Source organism: Heteronotia binoei, chromosome 6 (assembly GCF_032191835.1).
Source record: "Heteronotia binoei isolate CCM8104 ecotype False Entrance Well chromosome 6, APGP_CSIRO_Hbin_v1, whole genome shotgun sequence".
Taxonomy (NCBI): Eukaryota; Metazoa; Chordata; class Lepidosauria; order Squamata; family Gekkonidae; genus Heteronotia; species Heteronotia binoei.
Genome location: NC_083228.1, coordinates 5,804,884 through 5,822,463, shown reverse-complemented (window position 1 = coordinate 5,822,463; position 17,580 = coordinate 5,804,884).

Below are 17,580 nucleotides of genomic sequence, written 5' to 3'. Positions count from 1 at the left end.
GTTCAGAATCTTTGGATGCTTCAAGCAAAGTACCACCCATTGTCACCTGGGAGGGCTGCCAAGCCCCTGGTCAGGATGGGGGGGGGGGTTTCCTTGCCCCGAGTCCCCATTGCCGCCCCCTCTTGGAGTACTGGTGGGAGCTAAAAATTAGAAAAACTCACAATCATCATGAGCCATAGAGATTCCTAGAGCCACGCATTGTCTCTTCAGGTTGCACCTGGAAGTGAAGCCACTGTGCTCACCATGCCTTCCCCCTCAACATGTCCTCCTCCCAACCTGGCAGCCCACCTTCTAGGGGGGAAGGGGGTGGAGCCTGGGGAGGACGGGGTTTGGGAAGGGGAGGACCTCAGCAGGGCACAAGGCCACAGAGTCCACCCTCCAAAGCAGCCATTGCCTCCAGGAGAACTGTTACCAGGAGGCTGGGAGATCTTCAGCCTCTGCTGGAGACTGACAACTCTACCTGCACCGCTGTTGTCGGGTAGGCCCAAGACAGCACCCTGACAGTCTGGCTCCAGAAGGGGTTACCAGTCCCTGCCTAAGCGGCTGATGGCTTGGGAGCAAGACGAACATACCAAACTGCCTGACACAGAATCAGACCAGGAGTCCATCAAGGTGAGTGTTGTCCACTCAGACTGGCAGTGGGTCTCCAGGGTCTCAGGCAGAGGCCTTTCACATCACCTACTGCACAGTAAGAGCCCCATGGTGCAGAGTGGTAAAGCTGCAGCACTGCAGTCCAAGCTCTGCTCACAACTTGAGTTCAATCCTGGCAGAAGCTGGGTTCAAGTAGCTGGCTCAAGGTTGACTCAGCCTTCCATCCTTCCAAGGTCAATAAAATGAGCAGAATCATAGAATCATCGAGTTGGAAGGGACCTCTAGGGTCATCTAGCACAATGCAGGAAACTCACAAATACCTCCCCCTAAATTCACAGGATCTTCACTGCTGTCAGGTGGCTATCTAGCCTCTGTTTAAAAACCTCCAAGGAAGGAGAGCCCACCACCTCCCGAGGAAGCCTGTTCCACTGAGGAACTGCTCACTAAGTACCCAGCTTGCTGGGGGGGGAAGTGTAGAAGACTGGGGAAGGCAATGGCCAACCACCGTGTTTAAAAGTCTGCCGTGAAAACGCTGTGATGCAACGTCACCCCAGAGTCGGAAACTACTGGTGCTTGCACAGGGGACTACCTTTACCTTTTACTGCTTGATACTTTTAGCTGGAAATACCAGGGATTGAACCCGGGACCTTCTGCATGCAAAGTTGATCCTCTGCTACTGAGTTGTGGCAGCACTGGTGCCCTCTACCTTTTGCCTCCACAAGCTGTTGCTTGAATGGAACCAGCCCCATCCTTGTTATTATATCTAATAATTAATTTGCTGATGCCATTCCTATCAGTGGGATGGTGAAAGAGGACCAGGCACTAACGTGACCAGGGCAAGACTGGCAGCAGGAGGGAGGGTGGAAAACAGGAACATGAGAAGCGCAACATCCCTTACATTGCCAACATCACGACATCACTTCTGTGTACAACTATAAAAAAGTATAGAAATGTGTACAGTGAGGAAGGGCAGTTCCAAGAATTGCTAGAGACTCTGTGGCTGAAGTGTTTTTCTTCTTTATTAGGGTTTGTAGAATCTTTCGGGATCAAGTGCCGTGTTCTACTGGAGAAAGTTTTCCTTCCAGACGTTTTTCTTCTTTTTTAAAAAAAAAAAAAATGTGGAGCCGCTACAGAAAGAGGGTTTTGTCATGCATACAGATAAAGTGTTGTGGAAAGGTACTTCCTGGATATGTGGAAAAATATTTGTAAATGGAAAGCAAGAAAAGAATCCAAATCCAGCCTGACGAAGCAGTTTTTCAAGAGCCACATAATGCAGAAGCCTCGAGTGCGTTTCTTGCGTGGTGTCCTGGTTTGAGTGTTGCACTGGGATTCGGGAGACCCAGATTTGAATCTCCGCAGTGGCCTGGAGAGGCCAGTCTCACACCCATGCAGCCCAACCTACCTCACAGGGGTGTTGTGAGGATAAAAGGAAAGAGAGGAAAGGGATGTGAGCCACTCTGGGTCCCCCTTGTGGAGAAAAGTGGGGAATAAACAAATTCAATAAATAAAGTGTCAGAATAATGCACAACTACCAACAGGCTAATGATATTTAACATCTGGTCAGATGGGAGTGACCCACAGTTTTCAGACAGAAGTGTGAAGTATTCACTGAGCATCTTGCATCTCCAGTTTAGCTGGATTGGTATAAATAATACATTTTGCAAATTTTGAACTTAAAACATAAAACCCTCCATGAAGTGAACTCGTGTTCTGGTAGAAGTTTGACCTCTAAGCAAAACTCTTCTGTTCTTACCTCGGTTATCTTCCCAGAGGGAGGTCACCGGGCTGAGGGGGAGGACTAGAGACAGAGTCGGAGGCTGAGAGAATCCAAGCAGCAAAACAAGTCAGAGAGCGTAAGGTTACAGTTCTGAAGCAGCCATCTGAAGCAAGAAATCCTGAAAGCCTCATCCCCTGTGTCAAGAACAACCTCATTTCTTGTTCCTCTGGTCTTTCCATTTGCTTTGTGCCCAGAGATCTCTATATTTGAGAAGGAAAAGCTAAATGGCACCCAATGTGATAACAAATACAACAGTAAATGACAATTTGCTACCATTTCATGGCACTCTAAAAGTGGGAGATAGGCTTCCCAATCCCCAGGTCCCAGCGGGGGATCCCCCAGATTTACAGGCTTCCCCCCACCCCCAGCCAGCTGGCCGGCGGGGGAAACCCCACCCCCACAGCCACCACTTACCTCTAGATCTTGGACAGGTTTAGAAACCTGCAAACAGGTCCGTTTCAAAATGTGTGTGTGCCTTTAAAGGTGAGCAGGAAGTACTTCATGGGAAGGGTCAGCAATACAGTCCCTTGGTTTGTTTTGCTTTCGTTTCAGAGGAACTAAGTGTGTGTGAGAGAGAGAGAAAGAGAGAGCAGCGTAGCCCCTGTTCTTTTCAGATGTCATTGTGGAGGAACCAGACCCAGTATGTCTGTGTGTGTGTGTGTGTGTGAGAGAGAGAGAGAGAGAGGGGGGGGGGGTTGCCAATACCCAGATTTGGGGGCCCTCCCCCTCCCCGCCTTAAGGTCATCAGAAAGCAGCGGGGGGGGGGGCGTGGAGGGAAACGTCTACTGGACAATTATTCCCTATGGAGAATGATTCCCATAGGGAATAATGGGAATTTGTTCCAGGGGTATCGTGGGCTCTCGGGGAGGCTGGTTTTTGAGATAGAGGCACCATATTTTCAGTATAGCATCTAGTGCCTCTCCCGAAAATACTCCCCAAGTTTCAAAACAATTGGACCAAGGGGTCCAATTCTAGGAGCCCCAAAAGAAGTTGCCCCTATCCTTCATTATTTCCTATGGAAGAAAGGCATTTTAAAAGGTGTGCTGTCCCTTTAAATGTGGTGGCCAGAACTCCCTTGGAGTTCAATTATGCTTGTCACACCCTTGCTCCTGGCTCCACCCCAATGTCTCCTGACTCCACCCCCAGTCTCCTGGCTCCACCCCCAAAGTCCCCAGATATTTCTTGAATGGGACTTGGCAACCCTACCTCCTGCAGCAGTGCCATTTTGTTACTGCGCCCACTACTCTTTGCCAAAGGTTGGAGACCCCTGAGCTAAGGTTGTGAGTCACTGAGGCAAGGACAGAGGGCCACTGAAGATGGCGTGCTGCTTACAGTATATGTCTGTGGAGACCAGGGGGAAGCCATATTGGGGCAGCCAAGTCTAGCCCTCAGGTGGGTTTCCTGGAAGGCATTTATACATTTAATTACTGAAAATACTTGTGGCACCCATCTTCATGACCAAGGCAACAATAACTTCTCTCAATAAAAGGTTCAGTTAAATGTATGTAAAGGTTCTACGTGGATACAAATGTATTTGTGTTTGTCCCTCACAGAACCGAGAGCTCTTAGCTACAGATGAAGACGAATTGCAGATTTATACCCCGCCCTTCTCTCTATATCAGAGACTCAGAGCGGCTTACAATCTCATTTTCTCCCCCCATAACAAACACCCTGTGAGATAGGTGGGGCTGGAGAGGTCTCTCACAGCAGCTGCCCTTTCAAGGACAACCTCTGCCAGAGCTATGGCTGACCCAAGGCCATGCCAGCAGGTGCAAGAGGAGGACTGGGGAATGAAACACGGTTCTCCCAGATAAGAGTCCATGCACTTAACCACTACACCAAACTGGCTAGGGTATGAAAAGATTCGGGAGGGTAGCCATGTTGATTTGAAGCAACAGAAAAATGTTTGAGTGGCACCATTAAGAACAATAAATTTTAATCCTGGGCATAAGTTTTCATGCATATGCACATTTCTTCAGATAGTGTGTGTAAAGAACTATGCACACACACAAAAGCTTCTACCCAGAATTAAACTTTGTTCAGTGCATCACTGTGCCACACCAAGCAAAATAGGCAAGGATGAGGCCAATGCACCCAGTTGCAAAGGGGACAGGGCTAGGACAGGTAAATGGTGGTTTCACGTAGTTGTTAAAAAACGAAGGAGACATGGCGTAACCTTTCTGGACCGGGTAAGCCAATGGCCAAGGGGAGGAGCAGAAGTCTTTCTACATCACCTTCTGTAATGCACACGCTGGTCATTAGGGTTGCCAGGTCTGTGCTGGAAAATACCTGGAGACTTTGGGGTGGATCTGGAAGAGGGCAGGGTTTGGGGAGGGAAGTGGCCTCAGCAGGGTACAAGGCCACAGAGTTCCCACCTTCCAAGCAGCCATTTTCTCCAGGGGAGCTGATCTCTGCCGGCTGAAGATCAGTTGTAAAAGCAGGAGAACTCCAGGCCCAACCTGGAGGCTGGCAACCGTACCAGGTCGTCTTCAGAGGCCCTGCTTCAGCTGCTCCTGACATCTGAAGCTAGATGGGTGACAGCCTCCATAAGAAAGAATGGTAGCTAATAAATATTCTAAATAAATGAATGAATGAATAAAGTAGAAGCTTTTATAAAGGTCACAGAGTGTTTCTTGATCTGCTCTGACCCACTGGTGGAAGGAGGTGTCCTTGACTGATCTTCCTGGGGTTGCCAGGTCTTACTTGGCTGCCAGCAGGGAAGGCTTCTCGCACACAATGACATCACCCGGAAGTGACATCACATGCCCGGCATGTTGTGTGCAGAATGTTCTAGCATTTGGGTAAAAAACTGTATGGTGCCATAGAGTTTTTACCCAAATGCTAGAGCATATGATGTGCCCAGTGTGATGTCACTTCTGAGTGATGTCATCACAGTGGGCATGTCAAGCGCTAATCAAACTCTTTGGGAGTGGGGATTCCCCCACCGGCCAGCTCCATGCCAGTGGGTTGGAGGCCCCAAAACCAGGCGAACCCCAGCCCCAGCAGAAGGCTGTTAACCCTAAATCTTCCTGAAGTCTATTTCTTTGTTTAAAGTAGATAGGAGCTCAAAGGCTACTAGATATTCCACCAAAACCCACTGTGAGCTCAAGCCCTGATACTGAGGATGAAACTGGAGAGAATATTACACTCAAGGTAATGTCCATAATTTAATATGCGGTTACTCACACAGGAGTAACCCCTCCTACAGAGGCGCAGAGTGGTAAAGCAGCAGTACTGCAGTACTGTGGTCTGAACTCTTTGCTCACAACCTGAGTTTGATTCCAGCGGAAGCTGGATTCAGGTAGCCAGCCCAAGGTTGACTCAGCCTTCCATCCTTCTGAGGTCGGTAAAATGAGTACTCAGCTTGCTGGGGGGGGAGTGTAAAAAGACTGGGGAAGGCAATGGCAAACCACCCTGTAAAAGATCTGCCGTGAAAACATTGTGAAAGCAACATCACCCCAGAGTCGGAAACGATTGGTGCTTGCACAGGGGACCTTTCCTTTCCTACTCACACAGAAGTCCTTTTGGATAAGCACGGTTATCAGAGAATCTCATTCAGCTGCTAGCCAGGGTTAATCGTATTGAGACAACTAGTAGGTAGCTTAATAAATGAGAGTATTAACAGAGCAATCCTAAACTGAGTTACACCCTTCTGATCCCATTGGCTTCTATGTAATCAGGTATGACGCTCTTTAGAATTGCACTGTTAATTGACTCTTGTATCAGAAGGGAACTTTGGTTCTCCAGAGCTTCTACCCTGAAAATCTTGCTCTCTCTAAGATGCTCTGGGACTAAGATCTGTTAATTGAGTAGTTTGTGAGAGGCCAATTGAATCCATGATTAAAATGATTATGTCAAGCATGGTAGAATTCCACTGGTAATTAATTGTTTTAGGGTCCTCCATAAAGCTGGCCTGTGAAGTATCATGGCGGACCAAAGCCTATTAGCTCTGTTATTCTTTCCCGCCTCCCCCTTTTTGCTTTATTGCTTGTGAAGTAGAATAGAGAGAAACGAAACTAACTTGAGAAAGAATAATCAGCGCCTTCCTATACATTCCTGTACAGGAGTGTAGAACATCTGGGGAAAGCAAGGACAGAGTACTGATAACGCTGTGAGAATGTAGACATTTATGATGGTTTATGTGGTAGAGCGCATCCTTCGCCCCAACCCTTTTGGAATCCTTTGAAGTAGGTCTTAAAAGTATTGTATCAATGTATCTTTAGCATCACTCTCAAAACCTGTTCCAGGAGAAAGTATCGGTCTATCAATAAACGTAGTTTTGTATCAAACTTGACTCGTCATTGAACCCGCATGCTTGACATTTTGAGAGTGATCCTATAAGAAGTTTAACAACCCTGGCAACTTTGTAACCGGATGGCTGAAAAGATTCCAGTGAGCAGTGAACTTCCAGAACCGGAGGAAGGGGCGAGAGCACCAACAGCATCGTGGCACGTGCTGGATGCCTGGAGAGTCGCTGGGAAAGGCTCCCCTCTCCACATTCAACAACTCTCAGTCACCCCACGCCAGTGGCAACCGCGCACCTCCACCACCACGATGGAAGAGGCCCCAGCGCGCAGAGATGCCATACTAACCAAGCACATGCGCCGGGTGAGGATGACCATGGGAGCGGACGAGGCGACCGAGCCTGGAGAGGAGGGGAGCATGGCAGCGGCCTGCACGGAAGCCAATCCCCCTTTGTTAGAGGTGGAGACGGCTGGAACCCAGGAACTAACGGGCCCTGGGGACGAGGAAGATGAGATGGCTCGAAAATTCCGTGCGATGGTGAGAAAGGAAGTCAAAGAGGTCGCCAAGGGGTTGCGGGATGAGATGCAAGCGATGACCACCATGATGGCCAGGGAATTCAACAAGCAAGTCGACCGCATCCTGAGGACGACTGACCTGAGGAGAGCCCCACAACCGCCTGCAGCTAGACCCTCGACAATACTGCCCCAGGCACAACCGGCGGCATCCCAACCCCCTCAAGAGAGCGGTCGAGGGAGGGAGTTGGACGCCACCTTCGACGGGGACCCTGAAGAGGTGGAGTACTTCACAATCCAGGCCAACAGCTACATGCATTATTGAGGTAACACCTTCCCCAATGAATTCAGCCAAGTGGACTACCTGGGATCGAAACTGAAGGGAGCAGCTAAACGATGGTACGTGAGTTTGTACAAGACCATGAACCCAGAGCTGGACAACGTGGCCACCTTCCTTCAAACGTTGCTGACCCAGTACGAGGACCCCCTGCAGGAGACCCATGCATTAGCCGCCTTGAGGGACATACAACAAGGTTCTAAGTCAATCCGTGAGTACGCGGCTAAGTTCCGCACCAACGCGGCTAAAGTGAGGGGATGGAGTGAGCTGATAAAGATCGAGCATTTCACCCAAGGGCTGAATGCGAGCGTCCTGGATCGAGCCCTGCAGCAAGCAAGGCCAACTACCCTGGTGGGGTGGATACAGCTGGCGGGAGAGGTGGAGACCAACATGAAAAGTGTGGCCATGCAGCGCCAGCAGCAGAGCGGAAAGACGGGCCGTGACCAGAAACCAGGGGTGAAGACGGAAGTGAAGAAGACCCAGGTGGGGGGAGGAGCAAGGAAGTCCGCGGCAATCTGCAAATGCTTCCGTTGCAGGGACCTGAACCACCTGGCCAACAACTGTCCCAACCCCCCTAGGCTGGCGTCAACCACCACCAAGACAAGCACTCCAACTCTGAAGAAGCAGACCAGCCTCCCTATGGATGCAGCGAAGAGCAGCGCGGCAGCGAGTTCAGTGCTGGATGAGGAGACCATCGTGATCGATGAGCTGAGTGAGATGTCCTAAGAGGAAGAGCGGGCGAGAAACAAGGACGACCTGCTCTAAATGGTGCCAATCAGCAGGTCGCCGACGAACCGGCACCACTCAGGGTGAGAGTAACAGGGTCGTTATATTTTGTCCCAGCCATTTTGTTAAACAGTAGACTCAGGCGGTTCATACAGGTGAAGGCCTTAATTGACTCAGTGTGCACAAGGGACATAATCACCCCTAAGCTGGTGGACACTTTAGGGCTCCCCACAGCGGCTTTGCCGCATGCCATCCAGTTCGAGCAAATGGATGGGTCAGTGATGAGGGGGGAGCCATGCGTGTTGGAGACTCAGCTGGTGCCAGTGGGCATTAAAGACCATTGGGACCAAGAAGCTTTTGTAATAGCCCCCTCCTCCTCCTACGATGTAGTCCTAGGGGTGGGGTGGCGAGCAAAGCACGAACCAGACATCCGCTGGGGGGACCAGACTATAGAGTTCTATGATGTGAGGTGTCGAACCCACCATTGGAACCAGGAATGGGGTCCCAGTCCACCGCCCTGAAATGAGGTTTGCCTGATGATGGAGGAGACTTAAGGGTGGTGTTCAGTGAACAGGGGGCTGATGAACTCCCACCCCATAGGGACACGGACTGTGCTATTGAACTGATCCCAGGGCAAACCCTGCTCAAAGCAAAGCTGTATTCAATGGGGTGGGCTGAAAAGGTGGAACTGAGGAAATTCTTAGATAAGAATTCAAAGAGGGGTTTCATATGACCTGCCACGGCCCCCCATGCAGCCCCTGTCCTCTTCCGGAAAAAGAAGGACGGCTCACTTAGACTTTGCACTGACTTCCGTGGGATTAATGGGATTTCCACATCTAATGCGTACCCAATACCACTCATCAAGGACTTACTCAGTATGGTGTCAGAGGGGAAGATTTTGACTAAATTGGACTTGAGGGATGCGTACTTCAGGGTGCGCATCAAGGAGGGGGATGAGTGGAAAATGGCATTCAATACACCTATGGGACAATTTGAGTACCTAGTGATGCCATTTGAGTTGCAAGGAGCACCTGGAGTTTTCATGAACTTTATCAATGAAGTGCTGAGAGAATACTTGTTTAAGGGGGTGGTGCTGTACCTGGATGACATAATTATCTATTCCGAAGACCTCCAGTCACACGTGAAGTTAGTGCGGGAAGTTCTCAGGACTCTACTAAAGCACAAACTGTATGCTAAGTTGTCCAAATGCGAGTTCCACAAAACCGAACTCGACTACCTAGGTTTCAGGGTATCCGGGCAGGGGCTGGCCATGGACCCGAGCAAGGTTCAAGTGGTGTTGGATTGGGCTCCCCTGAGGACATGTAGACAGCTCCAATCGTTTCTCGGGTTCGTCAATTTCTACCGCACCTTTATACCAGGGTTTGCTCAAGTAATGTTGCCCCTCACTGAATTGTTGAAAACTAAGGGAAAGGGTCCTGACTCTAAAAAACCGGGGGCAAAGTTAAATTTGACGCCGAAATGTCAAGAAGCGTTCAACAAACTTTAGTTTTAAACAATTTTATTGATAACATATGGTAATAATTTCCATTAATAACTTCTTTTCATCTATCCAATGTGCTTCTTTCTAATCACCCCTCCCCCCATTACTTGACCCCCGCCAGTGTTATATACTCAAAATACTAACATTAAAAGGTACCCTTAATTCCTAAGATCTAAAATTAATATTCTTCTTTCTTCTAAAGTTTAATCATTATCAAAAATTGTCCAATGTCCTTTTACTTTCCACTCGTCTTCTACATAACTTCTAAATTTTTTCCACTCCCTTTTAAAATCTTCTAAATCATAGTCTCTTAAAGTTCTTGTTAATTTGTCCATCTCACTCCATGTCATAACTTTTACAATCCAATCCCATTTTTCTGGTATTTTTTCTTGCTTCCATAACTGCGCATATAGTGTCCTAGCAGCTGAAAGCAAGTACCAAATTATAGTTCTATCTTCTTTTGGAAATTTTTCCATTTGTAATCCCAACAGAAAAGTCTCTGCAGCTTTCTTGAATTCATATCCCAAGATTCTAGAAATTTCTTGTTGGATCATCTGCCAATACTTTTTCACTCTTTCACAAGTCCACCACATAGAAAGAACCTTCATGTTTTTTACATTTCCAACATCTGTCTGGCATCTTGTTATTCATCTTTGCCAATTTTTTAGGAGTCATATACCATCTATACATCATTTTAAAACAGTTCTCTTTAATACTCTGACATGTTGAAAGTTTCATAGAGTTCTTCCATAAATATTCCCATGTATCTATCTGTATTTCTTTATTTACATTTATCGCCCATTTAATCATTTGAGATATCACTACTTCATCTTCTGTAGACCATTTGAAAATTAACTTATAAGTTTTTGAAATTAATTTTTCATTATCTCCAAGCAGAACTTTTTCCATTTCTGTTTGCTCTTGTCTTATTCCTTCAGTTTTAATATCTTCTTCCACCAAACTCTTTATTTGTTGCATTTGAAACCAATCGTATTTGTTATTCAACTCCACAGCAGTTTTCAATTCTATTTTGCCACTTTGTATTTTTAATAATTGCTTGTATGACAGCCATTTTTCCTCACCTGTCTCAGCTGTTATTTTTATCACTTCTGCTGGCACTATCCATAATGGTTTTCTTTCATCACCATATTTCTTATACTTCATCCAAGTATTCAACAAATTATTTCTTATATAATGGTGAGAGAAAAAACTATCCATCTTTTTCTTCCCATAATACATATAAGCGTGCCAGCCGAATTTATTTCCACGACCTTCCAATGCTAAAAGTTTTTTATTCAACAGCATCACCCAATCTTTTATCCACACTAAACAAACTGCTTCATGATATAATCTTAAAACTGGTAATTGGAATCCTCCTCTTTCTTTAGCATCTATTAAAACTTTCATTTTAATCCTTGGTTTCTTCCCAGCCCATACAAATTCCGAAATCTTCCTTTGCCAATTGTTAAATTGTTTACCGTCTTTCACTATCGGAATAGTTTGAAACAAATACATTATTCTCGGCAAAATATTAATCTTAATTGAAGCTATTCTTCCAAGCAATGACAAGTTAAGCTTATTCCATTTTATCATATCTTCATCCATTTTACGCCATAGCTTTTCATAGTTATTTTTGAACAGGTCAATATTCTTCATTGTTATTTTACTTTAGAGGTAACTTCACATCCTGTTAGTCTCTGCAACTCCTTTTGTTTGTTTACTTGCATATTTTTACATAAAAATTTTGATTTTTCTTTATTAACATAAAATCCCGACAGTTCTCCATATTCTTGTATTTTAGCTAACAACAAAGGTGTTACTTGTGTAGGATTTTCATTTATAAACACTATATCATCTGCAAAAGCTCCATATTTGTAAATAAATCCTTTAACTCTCAACCCTTCTATTTCTTTATCATCTTGTATTTGCATCAATAAAATTTCAAGAGTCATTATAAACAACAAAGGTGAAAGCAGACAACTTTTTCTTGTATCTTTGCTGATTATCATTTCATCTGTAAGATCTGCATTTATACATAACTTTGCACGTTGTTCAGTATATATTGGCTTTATCATTCTTATAAAGTTTTCCCCCAACTCTATTTTCTCCATTACTGCAAACATAAAGTCCCAGTTCAAATTATCAAAAGCTTTCTCTGCATCCGCAAAGAATAATGCAACTTCCTTCTCTGGATGTCTTTCATAATATTCTACAATATTTACAACAGTTCTAATATTGTCTCTTATTTGCCTTTTAGAGAGAAATCCCACTTGGTCTTTCCTTTATGAAATTTATCAAATATTGTTTAAGTCGTTCTGCCAAAATTCTTGTATATATCTTATAGTCATTATTTAGTAATGAAATTGGTCTATAGTTCTTTACATTCATGACATCTCTATCTTCTTTAGGAATCAAAGAAATTACAGCTTCCTTCCATGTTTTTGGTATTTTCCCTTTTATTCTTCTAATATTCATCAATTTTTGAAGTTTCGGTACTAATTCTTCTTTAAAAAAATTTAAAAATTTTGCCATATTTCCATATGGCCCAGGGGCTTTTCCAGTTTTCATTGCATTAATCACTGCTTCAATTTCTATTTTTTCAATTGGATCATTCAATTTTTCTTCATATATTCAGTTAAGGGCGCTATTTTAATCTTTTGCAAATATGCTTCCATCCTTTCCTTCTTTACTTAACACCTTTAAATAATTTAGCATAGTACTAGAAAAATTCTCTCTTTATTCCTTCTTGATCCACCCTCTCTCGTCCATCAACCACAAGTTTATTAATAATTTTGCTTCCTCTCTTTTTCTTCAGTTGCCAGGCCAAATACTTTCCAAGTTTAATTGCTCCCTCAAAGGACTTCTGTTGTAATCTTTTAAAATTCCATTCCATTTCCTTATTTAACAAATGTCTCATTTGTGCTTGTAGTATTGTAATCTCTCTTATAATTTTCTTTTTCCCTGGCCTTTTCCTCAGTTCCCCTTCTTTTTTCTTTATTTCATTTTGAATGTCCAACATCTGTTTTTCTTTTGCCCTTTTGTCCTTATTGTTTAATGTAATCAATATTCCTCTCATTACGGCTTTATAAGCATCCCATACCATCTGAAATTCTATATCATCTTTATCATTTATTTGGAAGAAATCTTTAGTTTCATTTTCTAGAGATGTCACTAATTCTTTATTTTGTAGTAAATCTTCATTTAATCTCCATCTTCTCACTTTTTTAGACAATTTTGTAATACATAATATTGGGTTATGATCTGCACCTATCTTTGGTAAGATCTCTACTTTCTTAGTTATAAGGTGTAAGTCCTTTGTACCCTATAACATGTCAATTCTGGAAAAAGTATTATGTCTTGCTGAAAAAAATGTATAATCTCGTACTTCAGGTTTAAATTTTCTCCATATATCTTCCAGGTTTTCTTGTTTAACCAGTTCAAAGAAGGATTTTGGCAATTTTCCTTCTTTATTATTTTTTTTTCCCAGATCTGTCCATGTATTCTGAATTGTTCCATTGAAGTCTCCCATAATCATGACCTGGTCATATGTCACTTCATCAAATTGTTTTATAATGTCTTTTAAAAAAACATCTTTTGCACCATTTGGTGCATACAGTCCCAATAATAAGATTTTTTTTTTCGCATTTATTATTACTTCTACTGCCACAAATCTTCCATCTTTATCTTTAAATATTATTTTTGGGTCCAATTCTTGTTCAATATAAAAAAAAATCACACCCCTTTTCTTCTGTTCATTCATTGAAAAAAATTCCAGTCCCAATTGTTTATTCCATAAAAATTTATAATCCTTTTGTTTAATATGAACTTTTTGTAAATAAAATTATATTATTGTTTTTTAATCCAATGAAATATTGCCTTTCTTTTTTGTGGTGAATTTAGTCCATTTACATTCCAAAATAATAATTTATAATCCATCATGGTGCAAATTCTTTATTTTCTTCATAAAATTTTCACAGCTCCTGTGTATCTGTGATTGTAATCCTTCTTCCTTGTAGCTCAAAGCTCAAACCTTCAGGTATTATCCATCTATAACTCATTCCATTGTCACGTAGTTTTTCTGTTAATTTCTTATATGTTCTCCTTTACAAGAAGTTTATCACTTGTCTCGGCAATTCTTTCATTATTCTTACTCTGCTTCCTCCCACTATCAATGTCTTTTCAAAATTTTTATTCAAGATTTTCCCCACCATTTCTTTTGTCATATATCTTATAACCACATATCTTGGTAAATTGATTTTCTTGGCATATTGTAATTCACTCTATACATATAATCATACATATTTCTAGTCCCTTCAGGATCTTCCTCCAAAAAATCAGCAATTATTTTTATTACATGTTCTTTTAAGTCTGTCCCTTCTTCAGGTACTCCTCTCAGATGTATTTGTGTTTCCATCAAATTACAGTCATGGATTGTTATTTTTTCTTGCATTTTTAATAAGGTGGAATCCTGGAGTTTAACTTTCCGTTCTACCTCCTGCACTTTTTTTTGACACCACCACTGTTTCATTTCTAAGCTCTTCCATTTCTTTTTTAAAGTCCTCAATATCTTTTTAAAGCTCTTTTTTGCATTTGTCATCTTTTCCGCCCCTTTCATCACCCTAGCTTCCATTGCTTACAACTGATCTTGCATCTTCTCCAATGAGGCAGCTCTTGCATAGATTACCTTTGACTCTGACATTAAAAAAACAGCAAAAAATTTGATATCACCAAATTAAATTTCAACTATCAGGTTTGATAGATTAGAACTTGCCCTTTCAAATGAGCCTAATTTCGTCATCCTCTGACCTTCCCAGACTCAGATATTAATTTTTTCCCACCTTCTAATATTATTTTGTTTGCTTTAAAATAGTCCCGGAATAGTAGATTGCAATCAGTACCTTTTTCTAAAGTTATCCAAATCAACACTGGTCTCATACAGCATCAGATGTTCAGCAGTCTCAAAGAAGATTAGGATCTTGTCAAACTTATGTCAAATAAATGACTCTGTAAGCTTCTGCAGATGATGAATATGCAACTTTTCTCCGGGGATCCCTCAAAGCCTCAAAAAAGCCCCCCCCCCTCGGGACTCCTTTTTAGCCAAGGTAAATCACCTCAAAGTTTCCTGTGCATATCTTGGACTAATCTCTCACTGAGAAAAGTAGGCAGAAGGCAAAAATTTGCCCTTTACTACCTCAAACAGAAGTTCCAGTCTGCCCCCCTTAGAGAGGCAGGTCAGCTCAGCATTCTCCAAATCCCGGAAGTCCTCTCAAATCCCGGAAGTCCTAGAAGCGTTCAACAAACTTAAGCGACTGTTCACCAGTGAGCCAGTCTTGAGTCATCCCAATGAGCTAAAACCCTTCATTGTGCAATGCGTTGCTTCTGATGTCGCCGTCGGAGCCATCCTCATGCAGAGGGATGAGGAAGGGAGGCTAAAACCCTGTGCCTACATATCTAAGAAATTTTCCCATGAGCAGAGAAATTGGTCAGTGTGGGATAAAGAGGCTTTTGCTGTAACCTATTCTTTAAAGACCTGGAGGTCCTGGCTAGAAGGCGCCAAACTGCCATTTGAAATTTGGACCAAGCACAAAAATTTAGCAGCACTCACCCACCGCCGTAAACTCACTGAGAAACAGATTCGGTGGACAGGATTCTTCACCAAATTCGACTTTGTGCTGAAGCACATCCCAGGGACAAAAAAAACTTTTCACGCCTTCCCCAGCACAAGAGTCAAAAGGAGGAAGTGGTATACTCCTTAATTTCCCCTTCCCAAGTAGCGGCCATGGTGACCACCCGGTCCAAATCAAAGCAGAATCTTCAGACAGAGAAGTGGGGAGGGAAACGCCTGGCCACAGAAACCGAAAATGAGGGAGAAGATCGGCCGGGTGAGGTGCAAAAGGAGGAGGATGGATTTTGGTATAAAGACGGCAAACTATATGTCCCCAAGAGTCTTCACTCAGAAGTCCTGCAATTTTGCCACTCTAACAAACTGTCATGGCACTTTGCGTATGTGAAGACACTGCACCTAATTAACAGGCAATTTTAGTGGCCATCCATGAAAAAGGATGTTTCTGAGTTTGTGGCCTCCTGCCCTATTTGCTTGATGGCTAAAAGAAGGGGAGGAAAACCCCCTGGACTGTTGAAGCCTCTAGAAACCGCTTCGCGCCCTTGGTTTGTAGTGTCAATGGATTTTATAGTTGAACTACGGGTCTCGCAAGGGAAAACCGTAATTATGGTAGTAGTGGACACCTTTTCAAAACAGGCGCACTTCATCCCTTGTGCGCAATTGCCAACGGCCAAGAGGTTAGCTTATTTGTTTTTCCACCACATTGTAAAAATCCACTCATTCCCAGATAAGATCATTAGTGACCGTGGCCCACAGTTTGTTGCCAACTTCTGGCGGAAGTTTTGCTAACTGATGGGTATAGAACAAGGCTTGAGCTCGGCGTATCATCCCCAGACTGATGGACAGACGGAACAAGTAAATGCACTCTTAGAGCAATATTTACAATGTTATGTGAATCACCAGCAGTCCAATTGGGTAGACCTGTTGCCATTTGCCGACTATGGTTACAATAACAGTGTGCATAGCTCAACCAAAGAATCACCGTTCCAAATTGTGAATGGATATAAGGGCAAGCCTGTCCCATTGCTACAAGGGGGACAACGAGCCAGGGACCCCATCTCTTTCGAGTGGGGAAAGTTGGAGGGAAGCTGGAAGGGAATACAGGAGAATCTGGAAATGGCCAAAGAAGCTTATAAAAGACAATATGACAAGTCCCATGTGCCTGTGTGGGATTTCAAAGTGGGTGATTTGGTATTTGTGTCAACAAAAACCTCCTGTTGAATCAGCCCTCAAGGAAGTTGGCTTATCAGTTTTTGGGGCCATTCAGAATAAAGAGGGTAATCAATAAAGTGACAGTACAGCTGGAGTTACCCAAAATGTTTAGTAAAATACACCCTGTTTTTCATTGCAGTCTTTTGCGAAGAGACCCGGGTGGTACTCCTTGGCACCCTCAACTGCCAGCTCCACAACCTATCCAGATTTGGAATCAGAGTCACCATGAAGTAGAAGAAATTTTAGATGCAAAAGTGAAGCGTGGAGTATTAGCTCTGTTATTCTTTCCCCCCTCCCCCTTTTTGCTTTATTGCTTGTGAAGTAGAATAGAGAGAAATGAAACTAACTTGAGAAAAAGTAATCAGCACCTTCCCATACATTCCTGTACGGGAGTGTAGAACATCTGAGGAAAGCAAGGACGGAGTACTGATAACGCTGTGAGAATGTAGACATTTATGATGATTTATGTGTTAGAGCGCATCCTTCGCCCCCACCCTTTGGAATCCTTTGAAGTAGGTCTTAAAAGTATTGTATCAATGTATCTTTAGCATCACTCTCAAAACCTGTTCTAGGAGAAAGTATCGGTCTATCAATAAACGTAGTTTTGTATCAAACTTGAATCGTCATTGAACCCGCATGCTTGACAGATTAGTCAAATTTTAATCTGCAGGCCTATGAAGTAAGGAACATTTGTTCTTTGTTTTGTTTCTCATGTCACAGAAACGAAGAAGGAGATGTTAACAATTTCCTTGGCTTATTATCTTACAAAACTCCAAAGGCACCATCACCAGCAGCCTTGGATCTGAGCTAGGGTTGCCAGCCTCCAGGTGGAGCCTGCAGATCTCTCAGAATTACAACTGATCTCCAGATTACAGCAATCGGTTCCCCTGGAAACAACAGCAATTTTGGACGGTGGACTGTACAGTATTACAACCTGCTGATGTCCCTCCCCTCCCCAAGCTTCAGCTCTAGATATCCAGGAATATCCAAGCATGGAGCTGGCAACCCTATACTGAGCTCTGTTTCCTCTTACTCTACCCCTCAAATACCTGTTTG